At 40.4% G+C, this 25,430-nt stretch overlaps 1 long non-coding RNA gene across 1 annotated transcript; it reads right to left on the minus strand.

The window, feature by feature from the left end:
- Positions 1-2,579: 2,579 nt before the first annotated feature.
- LOC121973610 lies at positions 2,580-3,680 on the minus strand. The gene is made up of 3 exons (XR_006109682.1): positions 3,612-3,680; positions 3,312-3,438; positions 2,580-2,608 (listed from the first exon to the last, which is right to left on the minus strand). It is a non-coding gene; the product is annotated as an uncharacterized LOC121973610 (long non-coding RNA).
- Between the last annotated feature and the right edge of the window lie 21,750 nt (positions 3,681-25,430).

The following is a 25,430-nucleotide window of genomic DNA, read 5'->3' on the forward strand; positions in this document are numbered from 1 at the left end:
AAATAAGAGGTGTGATCAAAAGATGCTGGGATTCTGGGCTGGCTGTCACGTGTACTTCCCGATTTATCCTGATGATCGGTGAAAAATTTTCATGGGACCAGACCGATTATCCCAGAGAAAGTCAATAAAACTAAATGAGATTATCTAAAGAGTGAGGTATAGGGAGATGTGTAGCACTGACTAGGGCGTAAGTGAATCAAGGTGTGCTAAGTTTTATGGAGTTCAAGTTTATTTGATAAAAAAAATGAAGTTAAATCAAGTTAAACCTAAAATAAATTAGGTTGTTGAAATGTAAGTTTAACTTGGTATGCTTTTTATAAGCAGGATTCAAACTTAGTTTGATCTTGATTTGTTTAAATAATACCAAATTCTCAATTTAGATTTATTTGATTATTTTAAACTTTTATGTTTTGATTGTTTTAAATTTTTATATTTAAAATAGTTTGGTTAGTTATTGGATTTTATAATATAAATTTATTTATTTATTTTAAAAATTTTAAAAGTTGCTTGTGTTGTTGTAAAGGGTTCATTCGATTTTGCACCTACAGTCACTGCCCCAATCCTCTTTTGTATGTCTTTTTTTTTTTAAAAAAAAAATTGTTATGAGTATACCATTTAAGATTTTGTCTTAGTATTTAGAATTATAGTATAAAATAAAAAAAATTAGGCAACAATATAATTTTGCCAGATCTCTTATCTTATACATCTCATGAGCATCTAAATTATTTTTATAGTTCATATCATAACCTAACTCTTAAATATTAAGATAAAACCTTATGTGATATACCCGTATAAATAAAAAAGAGTCAGGATAGTACCTAGGGGCCAGATCGAACAAACCTTGTAAAGAGCTTGAGAAACCTCTTTATAAGTGATATGACATAATTCAATTAGTGCACATGGGAAAGAACATAATCTAGTTTGTTGGATCTTAGGTGGACGGATCAATTTTTTTTAATATCATATATTCAATCCTTCGGATTGATTAATACCAAAAATGATTGATTTGATTTCTTAAAAATTTTCTATTGATCATCAAATTAAATTTAGATCCAATATTTAATGTTTGTTATCTCATAGTTGAAAAATATCTCAAAGTAAGTCCAAATAAAAAATTGTACTATGAATACAGAAGAGATCATATGAGAGCTCTGCCGTTGCATAGCAGGGGAGACATTATAGATTTTTGAATTCAAAATAGATGGATCAGGTTCCCCTGACGAAAGCTCAAATAAAATGCGATCTGGATTGTTGAGTTTACGATGGACAAATCAGTCTCGATTTTAATATATCATTTTGCCTACACTTAAATTGTACCGTGATAATTACCTCTAGCAATTCATTTGATTAAATGGTTCCTTAATGTATTATACCAATTTTTGATGTCTTATATAACGCTTATTTAGTTAATCCCAATAAAATAATAATTTAGAATTGATAAAAATGCCAACTCCATATCTAAATCAGTAAATTCATTCGCATTCACTATTAGAAAACTAGACTTTTGAGACACAACAAAATATGTCTTAAATTATAAAATTAATGTCTCAAAATGTCTTTGAGACAGTAATGCACTCGTCTCCAATGCAAGGGTCTCAAAAAAATATTGAGATAGTTGTACTGTCTCAAATGCTATTTAAGACTATGATGAGACGGTTGTTCAATCGTCTCAAAAGTATTTAAGACAGTTATTTTTTTTGTCTCAAATGTTATGTCACTACAAGAAAAAAGACAAACAACAACGGTTTTAAACCGTTGTCGTAGGCCATTTTGAACTGTTGTTAAAGGCTGTGTTGTTAAAAGGGGTGGCCAACGACAACAGTTTTTAACCGTTGTTTTTGAAGGCAAAGACAACATTTTTTACAACGGTGAAAAACTGTTGTCTTTTCCTTCAAAGACAACAGTTTTTCACCGTTGTCTTTGAGCGTATGCCTAGGCTCTTCAACAACAGTTTTGAACTGTCTACGACAACGGCTAAAAACCGTTGTCTTTTTTGCCAATGACATCGGTTTGACAACGGTTAAAAACCGTTGTCTTTTTAGCGAACAATGTTAATTAACATCAGTTTGACAATGATTTTTCACTGTTGTCTTTTAACGCCATTGACAACAGTTTGACATATTTAAACTGATGTCTTTGGGTACAATATACAACATGTTGACAATAAATAAAAAATTTATTAATCTTTTCCTACTCAACAGTTTATAAAAAACATCATCATCCAGTGCAAATTTCATCCAGTGCAAATCATCTAGTGCAAATTTCATTGATAAAAAACCTACAATCCAAACATAATCAATATTTACAATGCAAATTTCATTAAAGTACCAAACATCATCATCCAAACATCATTAAAGTACAAAACATCAACATTCAAACATCACAAAAGTTTACAAAACAAAATAGTACCCATAACAATATATCACACATATATATAAAATCCAAAATATCTTATTTTGTTGGATCAAGTCTTCTCTACCTGTGCATCTTCTAAACAGCCTGTGCATCTTCTAAACACCATATCAATAACTGCAGCCTTTTCTGGTTTCTCCTCCCTCCTAGCTTCTCTTTTCTTCTCCTTTCTGGGTACGGGATCATTATCTTTTCCCTGAGGTAAATAGCATATGATTGCAAGTTAAGTCATTTCCCAGGAGTAAATGGCATAAAGATGATAATGACAAAGACGCTGTACACAATTGAATATGATAACAATACTTCTTTCTAGGCACAAATTAAAATTACTGCATAATTCACTTTCAGTTCAAGTTATCTACAAAATATCATTGATCAAGAACCTACAATCCAAACATCATTAAAGTACCAAACATCAACATCCAAACATCACCAAACTTTACAAAACTAAATAGTACTCATAACAATATATCACACATATATATGCCAAAGTATATTGTTTTGTTGGATCAAATCTTCTCTACTTGTGCAATTCCTGTGATTAAAGTACCAAAACTGGCTAAGTATATAACACCCTTTTACTTCCTGTGAAAATAAAAATCACATGATTTTAATCCAATTAAACAACAAGTCTAGCTAGTCTCCAGTATATATTTTTATCACCAACATTAGAGGTTGTAATATGTCAAGAGCTACTGGACCTTTGACATGTTTATACAAAGCGTTAAGTTTGCTTATTACACCAATATGCGTATCAAGTGTGAAAGGATTTATACAAAGAGTTAAATTTGTTTATCCAACTGATGGGACTTTCCTGAGACAAGGAGCCTGCGAATACCCAGAACCAACTAATTACTCTTAACTTAGATAAATATGAAACATAACAAAATGATGCTTACCATGAAGATGCTCTTTCAGTGCTCCATTATGCATAAACTCATATACAAGAATGCTTTTGCCTTCTTGCTGGCAGTAACCGAGAAATTCAACCAGATTTCTGTGATGTATTCTTGAAAGTAGAGAAACCTGGAACAAATTTTATTGGTCAAACTGGTGCAATAATAACTTAGTGTAATCCTTCAGCAAGCTACCATAAACACACTTTATGAAGAACCTTAAGCATATCTTTTTGGTTTGGCTAAGCAATCATCTAAGTAATTAAGAGTAACCCTTTTACCCAAAGCTATGTAAACGGCTACCTCACTTGAGAACTGTCTGTTTCCCTGACAAGAATCATTGGTTTGAACTTTGACGGCAATTTCTTTTCCGTTTTTCAACTTTCCATAATACATAGTCCCATAGCCCCCAGAACCAACTTTTTTAGCAAAGTTTTATGTGGCATCGTTGATTTCAGATAACCAATATCTATGTGTTGTTTCAATGCCAAATCCTCTAAAAGAAGCACTTAACTCTTGGAATGGTTGGGGAGGTGGAAGATCATCTGCAAATGAAAAAACAATATCTTTAATTCATATACATGTTTCAGACAAAAGTTAGTCAGTTGTATTGAGTCGTACCTACCTTCTCTTGAAAATAGTCTAAGTTTCTTGGGGATACGCCTCAAAATAGCATACCCAAGTTTGATAATTGTAATTTCATTGGAAAGTAGGACTTAAAGAGATATTCAACACAATCTAATAAGAAATACCCACGTGAAAACTATATTTTTGCCAAGAAGATGACCATGTACTGTTCCGGACAGCATATTGTTCTGCACGTACCTGCAAGCTCAATAGTTACTTCATGCTGGAGTTGGTGCTAGACAAAGCCAAACGTTAAAAGAGAACAAATTTGGGCAAACATTGATGTTCGTTAAATGACAATATAATGGCAAGAAAGGACATACAGTTCTTGTAAATTTGATAGGCCATCCAAAAATGATAGATCACCAGTTAACTTATTGTTCTCAAGGTGATTGCAAAAAAACAATTCAAAAAGTCTAGCGAATGATTAAGTGTTTGATACAATTTTTTCAGCATATGAATCCCCAGCAATGTAGAGGGGATTGGAGATGAACTGTGGGTGCTCAACAAGCCACTGCAAAAGTGAAAGATTTCATATTTAAGGCACTTACAGTAATTACATCAGGAATATATATGATCTTTCCCACCTGTAAAAGAAACTTAGAAGCCTGTTCGGACCAAAAAGTATCGTTGGCATCATACCCTTCATATTTTCTTGAGTATGAGAATCCAGAACCCAACGGGGAATCTACAAAGATAATGTTGGCTACCTGCACGAATGTTTTCACGCAGACAGGAAAAAAGCATGTATCATATTGCTTCCTCAATTACTGATCAAGAAGAAGAAGTTACCTTGGTCCAGGAATAAGGATGGTAGACCAAGCTTCCCTTATATGGTCCAGGAAACTTAAAGATATGGTCCAGGACTATTACATCTCATCATCTCAAGCAAACTTAGCATAGTCAGATATGAACCAGACTGAGTTAGGAGAACATCTTTCAAACTTGTATGACAGCAAGCTAACCAAGGAAACTTCAAAAAGACCGATATGCATCTTGCAATCTTCTACAATTTCCGCCCTACAAAGGTGGACTAAGACATGAGTCACAATCTTTATTAGTCTACATGATGAAATCTAATTGCTTGTAACTTCACCCAGATAGTATTTGTAACCAAGTCCAACTGGATATAACTTGCAAATTCAAATTCTCAGTCCTCATCCAGTTCTAAGCGCATTTCTTCATCAAGATGAATAACTAAGTTGTAGGTTTGCATACTCACTTTGCCTTTTGAGATCACTTGCCTACTAGAAAAGTCTGCTATGCAATGTGCACAGGTCAAGATCGTCCCATCAGGATCAATGATAGTGCCAGACCCTATACCCATTATAGGCATAGGACCATATACATCTGAAAAGAAGTATTGGAAAAAGCTCATCGTTCAAACGAATACACCTAAAAAAATCCACATATTGAGGAAATCTGAAGACACAATAAAGTCCTTTCACCTTCAGTAAGACATATATTCACCACGGCAGGACCAGCTGCCGTGGCCGCTTTGACAATAGAGTTCCTTTTGAGGCATCCACTGCAGCATGCCACGTCCTTACTTGAATCCGGAGGTGGAAGAGGGCACGCGGTTGGAAAATGCCGTGCAAAAAACTCTACGAATCAGATTAAAAGATTATGCAACTCCAAATCGATGAAAGAAAACTTTAAGGACGATAGGTTAGGTTTAAACCTGGAGAAAAGACTGAGAATGGAAGCGTGAAATCTTGCGAGAAAATCGACGAAGTAGAAGACAGAAATTGCCGAAACGGATCGCATATCGAAATGGCAACATCTTTTACGAAGGGGAGCACATGCGTGAGAAAGAAGAGAAAATATTGAGAAAGGAGGTGAAGGGAAAAGGAAGAAAGGAGGGTTACTTGTGGGGAGGGAGGGGCCGTCGGAGGAACCGAGAGTGAAGGCAGTGAGAGAGAGGAAGCCAGTGGCGACGCCACGGCGGGGATGCTGCAACAGGAGACGCCGAAACATGATTCACCGCCGCCGATCGTAGACCAAGCTTCCCTTGGTCATGTAGGGAAGGGGGCCTTGGAATCCAGGTAAATAGGTGACCACAGAAGATGAGAGAGCAGAGGAAAAGAAGCAGAGAAAGATCAGTGAGACAATCAGGAGAGGGATTTCCATCTTCCTCCTCCTCCTTCCTTCTTCTTCCTTCTTGTGTTGGAACTGGCTGAAAGTCGAGGCGACGAGGAGGAGGCGGTGAAGATGGCTGAAAGTAGAGGCCGCGAGGAGGAGGTGGCGAGGCCGAAAGTTGAGGCGACGAAGAGGGCGGTGAGGAGGGAGGCGGCGAAGAAGGCGGTGAGGAGGGAGGCGGCGAAGAGGGAGGCGGCGAAGAGGGCGGTGAGGAGGAGGCGGCGAGAGTAGGGTTTTGGGAAAGAGACAGAAAAAAAACAAAGCGTAAAACAGACAAATGACGAAGGAGAAAAAGTGGCGAAAGAAAAAATAATCACATTCAACAACACTTAATAGACAACGGTTTTTAAAAACTGTTGTCGTAATCCCAAAAAAGTGCACATAGACAACAGTTTTTAAAAACTGTTGTCGTTCCCTTTAAAAACCGTTGTCGTATCCTCAAAAAAACATAAATTGACAACAGTTTTTAAAAACCGTTGTCATAGGCCAAAAAAATTACTAAAAGACAACAGTTTTTGTTAAAACCGTTGTTAAAAGATAAAAAGACAACGGTTTGGTATAAAACTGTTGTTGTTTGAGTGTTGTTGAATGACATTTTTCTTGTAGTGTGTCTTATCCTATGAAAAAACTAGAGAAACTAAATTGAAATGGTAATATACTGTCTCAAATAGAAGTGAAGACAGTAAATTACAGTTCCCAATGTTTTAACTTGTTAGATATAATAATTATGACAAAAATTAATAATCTTAAAAAATATTTACTATACAAATTAATCTAGATAAGATTTATTGAATTGTCATTTCAAAATAAAAGGAAAAATCTTTTTATAATTAAAAGTGATATACATAATATAAAATTCTACAATCATTAAACATTCATCCAATAATAGAAATATCTACATATGCATCATTAATTTGATAAGAAAAAAAATACTATTCCCGTAAAAGTTACACAAGAAAGTCTAAGCAACTCCTCATGATTTAAAGATAAGTTCTATAATCCTTTTTCATCAAAATCCTGAACATTAAAAAAAAAACTCTAATTAGATGTAAAGATAATTTATAATATATATAGTTCAAAAAAATCAATAAATATAACTTTTCAATAAGAAGTCTCATCATCCAACATATAATCCTCTATCTTACAACTATATGTATATATTGTAGTAAAATTGATTACACTAATACAGTAATAATTGCACCAATAAATGACGAGCATGCAATAAACAGTAATAGAGTAAGGTTAGGAATTTGTGTATCTCAGGTCGAAGCGTCGGGTGTGCCGACTGTCTTTAGAGAATTGATTGTCGCCCACGGTGCAGAGGCTCTCTGGCAAAATCCTCCCAAGATCCGACAACCGCTCGCGCTGTTCGTAGGTGCACTCCAAGACGAACGCCGCACTCGGACTCAACCTCAGATCGCAGAACCAAGCCTTAGAACTTGGAAAGAAGTAGAAGAAGAAGAAGAAGAAGAAAGCAGAGAGCAGAGGAATGCTTTGCTTTTTTGGAGTGAATTGAGAAGGAGCAGAGGAAGTGTATTTATACACTTCGAAGCGATGTACGCACCAAAGCGTACATCGCTTTGCTTTCTCACGCGGATAGAACCAAACCGGACTAGAGGCACAAACGAATCGGGTGAACTAAACCGGACTGGCAAAAACGAACCGGGCCGCTCGTAAGCGCGAGGCCCACGAGCTGGGGATTTGCACCCCCCCTGCGCGCGATAATCGCGTGCGTCGTGCCCGGTTTATGGATTTCCGGCTCGAACCCCCTGAAACCACCTGATTTGGGCTTGGCCCGCGTATGCGTGTATGTCCTCCTTAACTTGACTAATCTAGCATGGAAGACTTCCATATATAAAGCCTTCTAAGCTTCTTAGCTTAGCAATGTGGGACTAAAAACAATGGGAATATTTTGAATTAAAACTCAACAATCCCCCACTAATTCAAATTATTTTGATCGAAAAATAAAGATATGTTCTGAGACTTGGTTGCAATGAGCTTTCAGTGAAAATACCTTCCGGTTTGAATTTTCACCTAAGTATACCAATCTTATTCACATAGGTTTGAAGAGAACTGAGTTTTGATCTTAAACCTTTTATATGTGAAGATCAATTGGTAACAACTCATCACTGACGACGGTTGAATCCTTCTGGGTTGGTGCATTACGGCCATGCCACCGAATCTTGTTTCATAAGTGCTAAGGAGAGTTGCCTAGACCCCCCACACTGCGGCCCCACAGTTATACTTACATAGGTGAGTTCTCCAAGGATGTACTGCAAGCATCCTGTCATTAAGACCTTGAACTCATTAAGAGCTCCTAAGCTCATCCTTACTAGCAGTCAAACATCTATCCAGGGAAGAGACTATGAGATTACATCTCAATCAATTTGATCCTTACGATTCATCCTTATAGCTTGTTTATACCACATTGAACCTACTTCTTGGGATCTCCAATCAGATATGTTGGGTTGCTGCTATAGATGAATCCAGGACAGGCCTTAGTCCCATTCCTTTATTGGATCTCTTGATTTTCTCAGAATCAAACCCTTTAGTGAGTGGATCAGTAATATTGTCCTTTGAACTTACAAAGTCCAATGACACCACTCCAAGAGACACTAACTCACGAATAGACTTTAATCGTATTCGTACATGTCTCTTCTGTTTCTGGTTATACTTGGAGCTTCTAATCTGAGCTATTGTTGTTTGATTATCACAGTGTACTGAAATAGAAGGTATTGGCTTCATCATCAAGGGAATTTCAGAAAGAAGACCCTTCAGCCAATCAGCTTCAGTTACTGTGGTATCCAAAGCACACAATTCTGCCTCAGATGTAGAACGGATTATAATCGTCTGTTTAACAGACCTCCAAGCAACTGCACCGTCTCCAAGTGTAAAGACATAACCAGTAACGCCTTTACACTCAGCAGTATCCGCTATCCGACTAGCATCACTATATCCCTCCAGGACTACAGGGAATCTCCCATACCACAAGCCCAAGGATATAGTGCCTTTTAGATATCTGAGTACTCTGTCTAATGCATCCCAATGCGTTCTGTCCGGACAGCTAGTAAACCTGCTCAATTTCAATATAGCAAAAGAAATATCAGGTCTAGAACAATTTGCTAAATACATTAGACTACCTATTATTTGTGAATATCTTAATTGAGATACTGCCACACCACTCTTATTCTTGTGGAGAGTTTTTGAAGGATCATATGGTGTGACTACAGATTTAACTTGGCTATAGCCATATTTCTCTAATACTCTCTCAATGTAGAGTGACTGAGAAATTGTTATTCCATCAGTTGATCGAGTCAACTTCAGCCCTAAAATCATGTCAGCACAACCCATATCCTTCATATCAAACTTACCACTTAAGAGGGTCTTAGTCTTATTAATAATAGAAAGGTTAGATCCAAACAGCAGAATATCATCTACATATAAACATAAGATAATACAATTATCACCTTTCATTTTAGCATACACACATTTATCAGAGTCATTCATTTCAAAGCCAAACGATAGCATAGCTCTATCAAATTTTTCGTGCCACTGCTTTGGGGCTTGCTTCAAACCATAAAGAGATTTAACTAACCTACAGACTTTATTCTCATTTCCAGAAACTACATGTCCCTTAGGCTGATCCATATATATCTCTTCTTCAAGATCTCCATTAAGGAATGCCGTTTTGACATCCATTTGATGAACCTCAAGATGATATATGGATGCCAATGCTATCAACACTCGGATTGTAGTAATTTTAGTAATAGGAGAATAAGTGTTAAAATAGTCAATCGTTTCTTTCTGTTTAAATCCCTTAGCAACTAGGCGGGCTTTGAATTTATCTACTGACCCATCAGGTTTTAGTTTTCTTTTAAACACCCATTTACATCCTATAGTGTTACACCCAGGAGGTAAATCTACCAACTCCTAAGTGGCATTAGAGATAATAGAGTCCATTTCACTTTTAATGGCCTCTTTCCAGTGCTTAGCTTCAGGAGAAGCCATAGCATCTCGATATGTCACAGGGTCACCTTCTATATTATAGGTGATAAAGTCCTGGCCTAAATCCGTAGACACACGTTGTCTCTTGCTCCTTCTCAATTCTGTACACTCTCTAGATTCATCTAGTCTAGAGTGACTTGAGGAGGGTGTACTTTCTACGGATAATGGGGTCTCTACGGAAGCAGATATATCTCTAGTTGGGTTACCAGATATAGATTGAGGTGTTCTCGTCTTCATAGGAAATATATCCTCAAAAAATGTAACATCACAAAGTTCTACAATAGTATTTGCATCTATTCCAGATTTAATAATCAGAAACATATATGCAATACTATTTTGAGCATAACCCAAGAAGATACCATCTACGGTCTTTGGACCAAGCTTTTTCCTTCTGTGTTCAGGTACTAGTACCTTTGCAAGGCACCCCCACACTTTAAGGTATTTCAAACTTGTCTTCCGGCCTTTCCAAAGCTTGTATGGGGTTTTCTCCCTTGACTTCATGGGGACTCTATTTAACACATGACATGCAGTGTATAAAGCCTCCCCCCACATGAAGTTGGGTAACCCGGAACTGCCTAACATGGAATTAATCATATCTTCAAGGGTTCAATTTTTCCGTTCTGCTATACCGTTGGATTGAGGACTATATGGAGCAGTTACCTCGTGAATTATACCTGTATCTTGACAAAATTTTTGAAACAGGTTCGAAGTAAACTCTCCACCCCTATCAGACCTTAACCTCTTAATAGATTTGTTTTTTTGATTCTCAGCTTCAGATTTAAAAACCATAAATTTATCTAAAGCTTCATCCTTAATTTTCAGCAAATAAACATAACAATAACGAGAGTGATCATCAATGAAGGTGATGAAATACCTTTTATGATCTCTCGTTATTACACCGTTAAACTCACAACAATCAGTATGGATCAATTCTAAAATATCAGAATTTCTATCAACTGATTTGAAGGGTTTTCGGGTTTGTTTATATTGCACACAAACTTCACATTTTTTCTTATCATTTATAGCATACTTAGGAATCATGTCAAGGTTCATCATCCTTTTAACGGTATTAAAATTGACATGTCCTAATCTGTCATGCCATATATCATAAGACTCAATGTTATAAGCAATATCAGTAGATTTATTTAAAGTAGCATTTTCTACATTGAGTTTAAATAAACCTTCATTAAGGTAACATTTTCCAATAAAGGTTCCTAAATGTAATATTACAACTTTATTACATTTAAAGTTCAACTCATAACCAGCACGGACTAACTTTGATCCGCTAGTCAAATTCCGACGGACCGCTGGAACATGATGCACCTCATGCAGTGACAGGACTTTTCCAGAGGTGAACCTCATGTCAACTTGTCATATCCCGAACACGCTGGCTGCAGAATGGTTTCCCATGGTCACGGAAGTGCCTTCAATTACCTGATAAGTAAGGAAGGCAGAGCGATCAGCACAACAGTGCACATTAGCACCTGTATCAACTAACCATTCATTGGGTTGATAGATCAAGTTTAGTTCGGGTTTGAAGGTAACAAACTTATTGCTGGTGTCGTCACTAGCAGTCATGACATTTGCTTGTGCCTTGATGTTGGACGTATTGCTTTGGTTTTTCTCCTTGTCCTTTCGCTTATGGCAGAATTTGGCATAATGTCCAACCTGTCCACATGCCCAACAAGGCTTAGGTTTGGTTCCAATTTTCTTTTGAACCTTTGAGTTGGGTTTCAACTTGTTCTTCATTTTCTGATTTTTGAATTTCTTTTTGTCAGATGAGACTACTACATTTGCCTTTGGAATAAAATCCATAGGCATTCTTGTATCATCATTTTTATGTTGCTTCCGATGTTCTTCTTCGATATTTAAGGCAATCATCAAATCTTCTAGAGAGATTTTACCTCTCCGATGTTTAAGAGTCATGCCAAAATCTTCCCAACTCGGAGGTAATTTTTCGATGATAGACAAGACCTGAAATTTTTCAGGTAATGACATATCTCCTTCAGCAAGACCATGAATTTGGACTTGAATTCATGTGTCTGCTCAATCACATATTTGTCTTCAACCATTTTGAAGTTTAGGAATTTTGCCACAGTGTACTTTTCTAAACCAGAATCTTCGGAGTTGTATTTTTTATCGAAAGATTTCCACAGCTCTTTAGCTGAAGAGGTTGAGCAGTACATATCAAATAGTGCGTCTGAGAGAGCAGGCAAGATTCTCCCATGGCAGAGATAATCCCTTTGCTTAAACCTAGGGCTGTGCAAAAAAACCGAGAAACCGAAAATCGGACCAGAACCGGTAGCTTACCAGTTCCGGTTTACCGGTTAACCGGTTAACCGGTTTTAACCGGTTAACCGGTCGGTTTCCGGTTTGAGATTTTTTTTATCGGTTTAACCGATAAACCGGTAAAACCGGCAACCGACTAATTTTTTTTATAAGAAAATTTAATTAAATTTTAGTTAAAGTCGCACAAAATGAACCACTGTCATTTATGATCACATATTTCGGTGAAACAAGACCGCAAGCCAAGCTCAAAAATAAAGCCCTTTCATATAAATATAGAAAGAGACAGAAACTATAGATTTATTTTTAAATTTTTTATTTTATTTTCAGAACATCCATATTTATTATTGAAACACAGTCGTGACTTGTGAGTGCTGATTTGCAAAGTTGACCTTCTACTTAATTAATTGCTTTCGCGGGGATACCAAAATGTTCGTATTCTTCACAATTTGGTAATCGTTGATTTATCAGGATCAAAATCAGGCACTCCCAACCGCAGCACTCTGGTTTTTTGGATCCTTCTAGCCACGTCGGCCACCTCGCACTCGCATTCTGCGTGCGGTCTTGTTTCGCAACTTATCAAACTCAATAATCTTTACCGGTTTTCGGTTGGAACCGGTTAACCGACCACAACCGATTCAACCGAAATCGGTAGAACCGGTAAGAATACCGGTCGGTTAACCGGTTTTACATAAACCATGATAAACCGGAATTAACCGGAACCGATAAACCGGTAAACCGGTTAACCGACCGGTTGAACAGGTCTACTTAAACCTCTCTAAGGTAGCACTACGGGCAGGTTCCTCTTCATTAGGCGAAGGAGGGTATGTTTCTATAATGGAGAATAGCCCTAACGTAGTAAGCCAAAATTTCATCCGTTGTTGCCAACATCTGAAGTTTTGCCCGAAAAATCGTTTGGGTCGGGCGCTAGCCTCATCAGACCCAGTCATCCTATCGTTCATCATGTTTATTGATGCTACAATCAATTCTCTAAAATTGTAGTAAAATTGATTACACTAATACAGTAATAATTGCACCAATAAATGACGAGCATGCAATAAACAGTAATAGAGTAAGGTTAGGAATTTGTGTATCTCCGGTCGAAGCGTCGGGCGTGCCGACTGTCTTTAGAGAATTGATTTTCGCCCACGGTGCAGAGGCTCTCTGGCAAAATTCTCCCAAGATCCGACAACCGCTCACGCCGTTCGTAGGTGCACTCCAAGACGAACGCCGCACTTGGACTCAACCTCAAATCGCAGAATCAAGCCTCAGAACTTGGAAAGAAGAAGAAGAAGAAGAAGAAGAAGAAGAAGAAGAAGAAAGCAGAGAGCAGAGGAATGCTTTGCTTTTTTGGAGTGAATTGAGAAGGAGCAGAGGAAGTGTATTTATACACTTCGAAGCAGTGTACGAACCAAAGCGTACGTCGCTTTGCTTTCTCACGCGCGGGTGCGTCGTTTTCTCGTGGACAGAATCGCGATGCTTCGCTTCCTCACGCGCTGCTTTGCTTTCCTCGCGCGGACAAAACTAAACCGGACTGGCAAAAACAAACGGGGCCGCCCGAGGCCCACGAGCTGGGGATTTGCACCCCCTGCGCGCGATAATCGCGTGCGTCGCGCTCGATTTATGGATTTCTAGCTCGAACCCCCTGAAACCACCTGATTTGGGCTTGGCCCGCGCATGTGTGTAGGTCCTCCTTAACTTGACTAAGCTAGCATGGAAGACTTCCATATATAAAGCCTTCTAAGTTTCTTGGCTTAGCAATGTGGGACTAAAAACAATGGGAATATTTTGAATTAAAACTCAACATATATAACATAAACAACCCCAAGTTAAACAAACCTTTTCATCTCATAATAAAAAATGATGATTCATGTGTTTCTCAATATCTTTATGTCTTTCAAGTTGTTGTACCTGTAAAATAGATTTATTTACAACTTAAAAAAATATGTACACTACTATGTCACCAAAATTTGTTAATAAAGCAAAAAAAAATCTTATGAAACAACTATCAATGTACCTGTTGGTTACCCAATTCTTGTACATGTGAAATAATATTATCTGTAACCTAAATAAAAAATAGTGTACGTATCATAAAAATATCAAAATTCATTATAAAAATCAGTTATTTAAATAAAGTAAAGATACCTTTTGATTACTAAATTCACTAGATTCCATATGAAGATGAGTCAATGGGGATTCATGCTTCTCTAACTTTGATTGAAGTGCATCTATTTGGAATTTTATTTGATTTAGACTAGGTGTCATTACTTTCATACACTCTGCTACAACTTTCTCCATAACCATTTTTATTAACTCATTTGAATGTTCATTGAATAACAAGGGGTGAGTATGCATGTCGAAAGGACTAGGACCTAAACCCATAGTACGAACATAATCATGACTTTCATTTCCTATGAAACTATTGAAAACCTTATATCTCAACTTAGGTGTTTGATCCTCAACAAGTACCGTTGATAACTTTTCTTGCATTTGACCTAGATATTTATTAACATCAATAAATATAGATCCTTCACAAGTAAACAGAATGATAATGTCTTAACAATCTAAGAATTGTAAATGAATGTATTTACTATTAAATTTGCAGCTTCGGTATCAGTTGGAATTCTATTTTTGTAATGAGCCTCAATTTATGTTGTTAAGGGATCAGTTGACTTTTCATGAATTGCCAACTATATAAAAATGACAAATCCTTATACATATGTTACTAGAAAAATATAGTATATTATAATTATACATACTTTTATTTTGAAGTTATGCATCGAAGTCCTTCCGGTCCTATGTATTGACTTCGTAAGTTCTCTATTGAGTGCATTTTTCTTTAAAATTTCCTTAAAACACAAAAATAGAGATTTTTTGAATAGGTTATAATGCCAATAATAAAAAAATCATAAACAATGTTATTTGAGACAAGAAATTACTTGATGTACTCTAGTACTTGATGAGAATCCTCTATTGCTCAAGTTCAACACGATTAGGAACATTGGTTAACAATGAGTCATGCATCTTTCCATTAAAATTATCAATTTTAATTCGATTATTCCACTTTTTCCATTTGTCGCCAACAGATTTAAGATATATAGACTTATATGTTAGAGGGACATTAATATTCTCCAATATAATTTATAGGAGATATATGAACAGTTTGTTACAAAAAAATTTATAAACATAATTATTATAACTAGGTTAGAAACATTGCTTAATCATATCGGTCATATGATATGATTAATAATAGAGCAAAAATGGTAAAAAAATGAAGAACTTATGCATTTTAATAAATTTTATTTTTATAATTCTTAAATTATAAATTAAAAATTTTCATTAGGTTAAATTTGTAAATGTATTTTCCTATGTTATATATATATATATATATATATATATATATATATATATATATATATATATATATATATATATATATATATATATAATACAATCCCCGTGCCACGGCCATTCTATAAAATGATATTGGAACTGGAACAATAGAGTCCGTGACAATTATCACAACCGTTCTGACGAACCATATTCAAGATAATTTTTAACAATTTTTTTTACCCTCTTATTTGAATGTTTTATATAATTATATTTTTAACCATCTTTATTAGATATCTTATTTAGTTGAATTTGAGACAAAATCTTAATGCTATCTTAAATTTAATGTTTCCATGTAAAATCTTAAGACATCTATTATTACTATCTTAAGTAAACTTAGTATTTGAGATTAATTTTATTACCGTCTTGAAATTTTTGTCTCAAAAATCTATTTTTCTAGCCGTATTAAACTAGCCGGAATTCTTGTGTTTAATGCCCCACATTATTTCATACTTTTTGTTTATTAAATTATTATTATTTTTAAAAAAGTTTAGATTATTAAGTTTATTAATGAATTTTGATACTCAATTATGATTATATAAAATTTAAATTTGTAAAAAAATTGAATATTATCAAAGTGAAAGAGTTTCAAAAATTCATAAGTGATGTTATTATGCTAATATGGTAAACATATATATAACAGTGCCCTAGGGTTATAAATGAATCAAATATTTATGAATAAATTTAGTATTCGATTTGGTAGAAGCTTATTTATATTTATTAAATATATAAATTTGAACAGCTCATTAAACTAAATAAAAAATTTTGAATACATATGTGTTCAGCTTATTAATGTTCATGAAAAACATTAGTAAATAATGTTTATGGACCATGTAAATAATATTTATGAATATATATGTGTTTATTTATGTTTATTGGTAAGAGCTTATTAATGTTCAGCTTATTAATATTTATGAACCATTCGTGAATAATATTTTACTAATATTTATTAATAAAATTCTTATCAATATGCTAAATAAATAATAAAATAAATTAAATAAATAAGTTTGAATTATTAAGATTAATAACTAATCAAACAAGTAAACATTTCAAATAATCAAATAAACTTAAATTGAGAGTTCAATAATATCTAAACGAATCAAGCTTGAATTAAGAGTTTGATAGGCTAACTGGGATTATTATTATTTTTTTTTGAATTGAGAGTTTGATAACATCTAAACGAACCAAGCTCAAGTCAAGTTTCAAATAAGATCAAACTTATAAAAAAATAAAGTAAGTCGAGTTTGAACAATCATTTCAAAAGTTTAGTTCATTTTAAGCTCGGCTCGGCTTGATTATCTTATTAAATAAATTTGAACATCCTAAATCTTAGTTCGACACGACTAGACTTATTTACAGCCCTATCTGTGCCTTTGTGCTAAAACTATACATAGTATTTTTTTTAAATGATTAAGAGTGAAGATTTTAAAAAAGATTAGTTAAATTAATATTATACATAATCTATGCCCCAAATGGACTAATCTTACTATTAAATAGGGGTGTAATCGAGTCGAGCCGAGCTGAACTCTTGGATGTTTGAGTTTAACTCGTTTATAATCGAGCCGAGCTCGAGTTTTATTTAACGAATATATTCATGACTCACGAGCTTATTCGAGCTTTTTATCGAGCCTAAATGAGCTTAATAAATATAAATTATAAATTTAAATATTCATTAAAAACTAAATTATATATTTTAAAAAATTATAATATTCTTGTTAAAATTTATAATTTTATTCTAATAAATAAATTTAATATATTTGTCTATGTTTTTCATAAATATAGTGTAAAATCTATAAATTCAATATCAAAACTATTATTTTTTTATTTAAATGTTGATTTATGAGCTTAATGAACATATTCACGAGCTAACGAGCCGAATATTGTGAAACTTGAGCTTGGTTTGTTTATCTTAACGAGCCTCATTAAACGAGCTCAAACGAGCTTTTATCGAATCGAGCTTCGAATAGCTCACGAGCGGCTTGGCTCATTTACACCCCTAATTATTAAGAATCTGGATCATTTAATAACAACTCTTAATTGATTTGATGAAGTCAAAAATTATTTATGTTAATATTTTTTTTATACTGAAAATAATTTCAAGATTTATTAGTAATTTAAACTTCTTATACTTCTCAAATCATAGAAGCCTAATTTTTACTATCTACATCTCATCTTCTTTCCTCCTCAATTCTCATCAGTTCTTCATCATTCTCTCTTCCTCTCTAATTTTTGCTATAGTTTTTTGTTTGTTATCATTTTTATATCATAACATATCAATCCATCTATATTTCATCGATTCTTCGAGAAAAATTATTGTCGCATCTATCTATCTCGACATCTCATTAGTTTTTTAGGTGATATATTGTCGCTACATATAAGTATATAACTTAGGTATAATTAATAACCTGATTTTTATATTATTTTCATATTAAAATTTTTATAAAATAAATGATATTAGTATTTGATCCTGTCCGAACCAGGAGTCAACGGACGCTGGGGATGTGGCGCTCCCTGCTGGATCCTCGAATGCTCCGGCGAACCTGCAACAAAACCGAGCCGGAGGGGGTTCCCCGGCGACGGCCCTCCGACGCTCAAGTCAGGCGAAGGAATAAGAAAGTGGCTTCGAAAATGTAGAGTTGCGTACCTCCGGTTGAAGAAGTGGAGGCCTTATATAGACCTCTCGAAGGAGCCTGGGCACACCAATCGAAGCAATCACCTGCTTTCGACCATGCCTAGGTGTGGGCCTGTCAGAAGGGCATCCATAAGACCATACTGCTACTGTATCAACCTTTCCGTGACGTGATGGTGGGGCCTTTAATAGTGTCATCTTGCGTACAGTCTAATCATCATGCCTTTGCTGACATACCATATCCCGAGCCGAGCGAATTACTAACTGTTCCCTCGCCACGATTCCGGCCGAGCGGAGACCTCCGCTCGGCCATTCTGTCCGAGCGGGCACCTCCGCTCGGCCGCTCGCCACTCGGCTCCGGTTCTTCTGCTTTGGCTTCGGCTGGGTAATCTCTGGTTCCGCTCGGACGGGACCCCATCTGTGGGTCCCCATTCTTACCACCGGATCAAGTTCCCTTCAAGTCCTAAAATGCCACATCAATAATATGAAAGCTCATTGCGATATCTTCTGGTTATAGCCCTTGAGCTTCCTTATGCCATGTTAGCTCGGCTCTGTATGTCTTGGCCTCAACGTGGATGTTTGCTTGTCTAAATCCTCTTGAAAATCGCCAAGTCTTTTTCCGAAGCATGCGCGGTATGGGCGCGTTAATTGCGCTTGGTGACGAGCGCCACGTGGCTCGTCTCTAGTGGCGGTGGCGCTCCGTACGATGGGACGCCCTTTGTTTTGAAATGGGCGGCTAGATGATGACCTCGTCTCTTGTGCCCTGCATCCGACCGACGAGCCTCGTTCTGGCCTTCACGCCGCACTCTCTGGCTCATCGCGCGTCCCCTGTCGAAGCTGCCTGCCTCTAGCTTACTCCGACGACTCCCAGTGCTTGCTTTCCGACGGTTTTCGAGTTCCTGGGGATTCTTTCCTTTGATCTTCCCTCAGTAAGCTTCTTCTCTTCTCTCGTCCCCTTGTTTCCGAGTATTGCTAGGCTTCCCTCCCTTCTTTAGTCATGGCGAGCACTTCTGCACCCGCTACTGAGGTTCACGGTCCGTGGTATATGAATATGGAGAGTAGGTTCGATGAGGAGCGCGCCCGGCGCATTGTTAGGACCTATGGGATCCCGAACGACCATGAAATAGTTGTAGCCGGCCCGACCGATCGGCCCCATAACCTGCCGATCAGTACTATTTGTTTTTTTTCTGGACCAATTCCAGGGCGGCCTTAGATTTCCTACCCATCCATTTATTTTGGAAGTTTGTAATTATTTCCGCATCCCGCTCGGCCAACTTGTGCCGAATTCCTTTAGGCTACTGAGCGGGATGGTCGTCCTCTTTAGGCTGCACAGTATCCCACTTGACCCCAAAATATTTCACTACTTCTTCTACCCCAAACAATCCGAGTTGGGTACTTTTATTTTCCAAAGTAGAATAGGCTTCAAATTTTTTGAGAACATGCCGACCTCCAACAAGCACTGGAAGGAGTTCTTCTTCTATATACGTCTTCCCGAGCGGCCCGCATTCCGAACCAAATGGCAGACCGCTGTGCCGACCCAGCCGGAGCTCGGCAAATTCAGAAGCAATCCGGCCTACCTTCTTGCGGCAAATTGCTTGTCCGGTCAGCGGTACAAAATCGACCAGTTGCTTCTCAAGGGGGTGTTGTACATTTTTGGATTATCTCCCGTTCGGGCCAATCTCCCCTACCGCATGGGTAAGGACTCCTTACTCCCTTCGCCTTTTTTGTCTAACTGATTTTAATTTCTTCCACTGCAGCTGAAGTCATGTGGCGCTCCAAGGATACCGATCATCTGAAATTGAAGGCCGTGGAAATTGAGGCGGCTACCAAAAAAGAACTCGCCGAACGGGGTCTCATCCCCAGTCGCCCGGCAGATGCAGGAGAGGGGGGGACGCAGTCCGCCCCTGAAATAGAAGTTACCCAATCCGCTTCAATGGAGGTTGAGGCGGATCCTATTTCCTCTGCTCCAGCCGAGCTGGGAGTCCCCCAGGCCGGGGATTCACTACTGGAAGTTCGGCGGAAACGTCGAAGGGACTCCAGCCTTCCGCCGACCCCAGAGGGCGAACCACAGGCGCCGATTGAGATCGCTTCTCCAGATCGCACGCCGTCGCAGATCGGGACCCCCGTGGCCTCGCCCACCGCCCAGCCCTCTGGCTCTCCTCCACGGACTCGTCATCACTTACGACGGTTGGGCGAAACTTCAACCATAGGGGAGTCGTCGGGCCTGGCGACTGCGGCTGAGGAAGTACCGGCCGGCCACCCGACCATCAAGACTACCCTTCGATTCCCATCGGAGGAATATTTATTGTCTGTCGATCGGCCATCAAGCCCTGTTCATGAAATAACCTTGACGGGTCCGCTCGCCAAACTTTTCGAGGACGCCCAGATTCGGGTAGCCCTCATGACGCCCAAGCAGCTCGGCGATAACCACATGCAGCAGGCCACTCAGGTAGGTTCATTTTTCTTCCTGCGTCATGCTATTGTTTGGTTCCTGATTTTATTATTTCACTTACAGCATTGGGCGGAGCAAATCGCCACTAGCCATCGGCTGGCCGAGCTGGAGGATCTCATGGAAAAACTCCAAGTCTCGGGGGGTCCATCGGCCGAGCGGGAGAAACAAGCCCGCGAGGCCGAACAGAAGAAGGCCGCCGACCTGGCTACAGAGGTGGCTCGACTTGAAGGCTTGGTGAAGAAACGCGACGCAGACGTGAAGCGCGCCAGTAGCCGGAAGAGGCGGGTGATCACTGATCTGGACAAGATGAAAGTTGAAGTCCGAGCCCTAGATCAGCAATCTAAGGACCTGGAAGCCCAATTAACTGCCGAACGGGATGGGCGCTCAGCTGAACGCACTAAAGCGGAGGTGGACCAGAAAGTTCTCCAAGATTCACTAATTGCCTCCCGGGCGGCGCTCAGAAAGTACAAGGAAGGGGAGCCGAGTCGTCTGGCCGCTGCACATCAAGATTACCTCCGCTCGGAGAGGTTTGGCACGAAATTTGGCGGCAGCGTCTCTTCAACCTTTGCCGAGGCCGTTAAGGTCACTATGGCCTACTTGAAGAAGGGTGGCCACCTCCCTGCGGGAATGCACATTCCTGCCTCCGATCTGGCGGCCATGATAGACGACATTCCGGACGGTTTCTTCAACTTCGAAGACCCCGAGTGAAGAGTGTTCCTCGTCTCTATCTTGTTTTTACGTTTCTTACGCCCAGCGCAACCTTTTGTACTTGCCGTTCGGCATGCTTTCCCTTTAATGCAATTATGTCTCTGCTTGCGTCTTCCTGATCATTATCCATAATATTCTTCTGTTTGCTTAACGTTTATGCTCAGAGTAAGTCATGCTTTAAGTGTTCTCCGTTACGCGGCCGATCGGCTTAACCCATTAATCAAAGTCCGAGCGGGAGGTCCTACTCGGTCTGCACATATCTAGCCTGTGTGAAGTCAACAAACGCCAAGTATCGAAGGACCAACGCCCGAGCGGGCCTAAATGTTTTAATACTTAATCCTCTGATATTCGTTTGTCCGCCCGGGGTATTTATAGTCGCCGGACCGACTCAATTTTTAACGACGGAGCTCGTCGGCGCGGATATTTATAGCCGGTCGGCGCGGCTCTCGATCTTTAACGACGGAGCTCGTCGGCGCGGATATTTATAGCCGGTCGGCGCGGCTCTCGATCTTTAACGACGGAGCTCGTCGGCGCGGATATTTATAGCCGGTCGGCGCGGCTCTCGATCTTTAACGACGGAGCTCGTCGGCGCGGATATTTATAGCCGGTCGGCGCGGCTCTCGATCTTTAACGACGGAGCTCGTCGGTCTTCTTCGTCTCCCGGTTTCCCGGCCGGAGGGTTTATAGACGCCGGACCGTCTCTCGATCTTTAACGTCGGAGCTCGACGGCGCGGATATTTATAGCCGGTCGGCGCGGCTCTCGATCTTTAACGACGGAGCTCGTCGGTATTTATAGCCGGTCGGCGCGGCTCTCGATCTTTAACGACGGAGCTCGTCGGCGCGGATATTTATAGCCGGTCGGCGCGGCTCTCGATCTTTAACGACGGAGCTCGTCGGCGCGGATATTTATAGCCGGTCGGCGCGGCTCTCGATCTTTAACGACAGAGCTCGTCGGCGCGGATATTTATAGCCGGTCGGCGCGGCTCTCGATCTTTAACGACGGAGCTCGTCGGGCTTTTAAGCCTAATTTGTACAACGTTTACCTGGCCGAACGGCACAGGGTCTTCGGAATTGAGCCTTTGGCTCGTACAATATACCCCCGGCTGAGCAGCTCGGGGCCTTCGTCGTCGAGCGCTTGGCTCCGATAATTTACCTCCGGCCGAGCGGCACGAGGCCTTCGGAGAACTAACCATTCGGCTATGAACACAGAATGCCTTGGGAATAATTTGTTTCTTGCGATAAAAGGACAACTATTTTGAATTTACACAAAATAGAGCAAAGTGCACCTCTCACCGACTCTATATGGTGAAGGTGATTTGCACTCCATGGCCGATCCAGATCCGACCTTCCACATCCTTGAGGTAATAAGCGCCCGAGAGCTTCTCGACCACTTCAAAGGGTCCTGCCCAGGAGCTTCCAACTTGCCGACATCGCTTGACTTTCTTCCAAACTAGGTCGCCTACTTGAAAGGCTCGGGATCACACGGTTGTAGTTCTGTTTCATATGTTGCGATGCGCCATCAGCCAGACGGACGCTTTAGCTCTTTCCTCTTCGACGAAGTCTAGCTCCATGTTCCTCCGTTCGGCGTTATTTTCATCATAATTTTGTACCCGAACGGACTCCACCCCAACTTCAATCGGGATGACTGCTTCGCCTCCATATACCAAGTGAAATGGAGTGACGCTCGTTCCCTCCTTTGGTGTCGTGCGGAGAGCCCATAGGACGCCCGGCAGCTCGTCTACCCAGCTGCCTCCTTCATGGTCGAGCCGAGCCCGTAAAATTCTGAGAATCTCTCGGTTGGTTACTTCGGCTTGACCGTTACTTTGAGGGTATGCCACCGATGTGAAGTGCTGCTCGATGTCATAACTTTCGCACCACTTCCCGAGTAGCTTCCCAGTGAATTGACGTCCGTTGTCGGAGACGAGTCGTCTTGGGATGCCAAAGCGGCAGATGATATTTTGCCATATGAACTTTTTAACCATCTGCTCGGATATTTTTGCAAGTGGCTCAGCTTCTACCCATTTTGAGAAGTAGTCGACCGCCACCAATAAGAACTTCCGCTGCCCGGTAGCCATGGGGAAGGGTCCCACGATGTCCATCCCCCATTGGTCGAACGGGCAGGCCACAGTTGATGCTTTCATCTCCTCTGTCGGTCGGTGGGACATGCTGTGATACTTCTGACAGGATAGACAATTTGCAGTGATCCGGCGGTAAGAATGGGGGATCCACAGATGGGGTCCCGTCCGAGCGGAACCAGAGATTACCCAGCCAAAGGTTTGGGTTTCCGACGCCAAAGCAGGAGAACCGGAGCCGAGTGGCCAAGCGGAGGTGCCCGCTCGGCCGAGGACAGAATGGCCGAGCGGAGGTCTCCGCTCGGCCGGAATCGTGGCGAGGGAACAGTGGTTAGCCGAGCGGCCTATTCGCTCGGCTCGGGATATGGTATGTCAGCAAAGGCATGATGATTAGACTGTACGCAAGATGGCACTATTAAAGGCCCCACCATCACGTCACGGAAAGGTTGATACAGTAGCAGTATGGTCTTATGGAAGCCCTTCTGACAGGCCCACACCTAGGCATGGTCGAAAGCAGGTGATTGCTTCGATTGGTGTGCCCAGGCTCCTTCGAGAGGTCTATATAAGGCCTCCACTTCTTCAACCGGAGGTACGCAAGTCTACATTTTCGAAGCCACTTTCTTATTCCTTCGCCTGACTTGAGCGTCGGAGGGTCGTCGCCGGGGAACCCCCTCCGGCTCGGTTTTGTTGCAGGTTCGCCAGAGCATTCGAGGATCCAGCAGGGAGCGCCACATCCCCAGCGTCCGTTGACTCCTGGTTCGGACAGGATCAATTTGGCGCCGTCTGTGGGAACGCACCTGCATCCGAGCAGAGGCAATGGACGAGGCTGGAAGACTACATACCGTGGTACTCTCACAAGAAGAGTTGGACGCTATAGTCGAGGCGAGGGCAGCCAAGATAGTGGCGCGGCGAAAGGAGAAAGCACAGGCTGAGCGAGCGCAACAGCAAACCTCGGCTTCAGCAGGCCGGGCGGCGCAAGCAGACCGCCCGGAATATGTTTCAACAGGAGGGTTCCCTCAGGCACTCTTCCGTACTCCCCCAGAAATCGCGCCCGCTCACGGGGAGCAAGGATCTTCATCTGATGAGCCTCCCGTTCGGGATCATAGGAAGGGCAAAGCTCCCCGAGCGAACGCACCACCCGAGCAGGTTCACCGACAGTTCTCTGAAGCCATACATCGGGATCCGTTACCAAAATACTATACACCACCGCCGATCGGAGCTTACAATGGGACGACCGACCCCGACGACCACTTGGGGAAGTTCGACAGCATCGCCACCTTGCATCAGTACTCCGATGGCGTAAAGTGCCGGGTATTTCTCACCACTCTATCGGAATCTGCACATAGGTGGTTTCGGAGGTTGCCGGACGGCTCTATCACTAGTTTCCAGGAGTTCCGAACGGCATTTCTTCATCACTTTGCGAGCAGCCGACGTTATCAAAGGACAAGCGTCAGCCTGTTCACCATCAAACAAGAACCAAGAGAATCTCTCCGGGCGTATATACAACGATTTAATCAGGTAGCGGTGGACATCCCCACAGCCACCTCGGAGACAATGGTAAACGCCTTCACGCAAGGCCTCGTGGAAGGGGACTTCTTCCGCGCGCTCATTCGCAAACCGCCCAGAGACTACGACCACATGCTACACCGGGCGAATGAGTATATAAACGTGGAAGAGGCGGAGGCTGCCCGACGGAAGGGAACTCATGCCGAACGTCCGGCCCATGCCGAACGGAAGCAGCCCGCTGCCCATCAGCCACCAAGAGGACCAAGAGTTGAGGCATCCCGGGCACATCATGCGAAGTCCCCGGTGGT

This window comes from Zingiber officinale, chromosome 4A, assembly GCF_018446385.1.
Source record: "Zingiber officinale cultivar Zhangliang chromosome 4A, Zo_v1.1, whole genome shotgun sequence".
Taxonomy (NCBI): domain Eukaryota; kingdom Viridiplantae; phylum Streptophyta; class Magnoliopsida; order Zingiberales; family Zingiberaceae; genus Zingiber; species Zingiber officinale.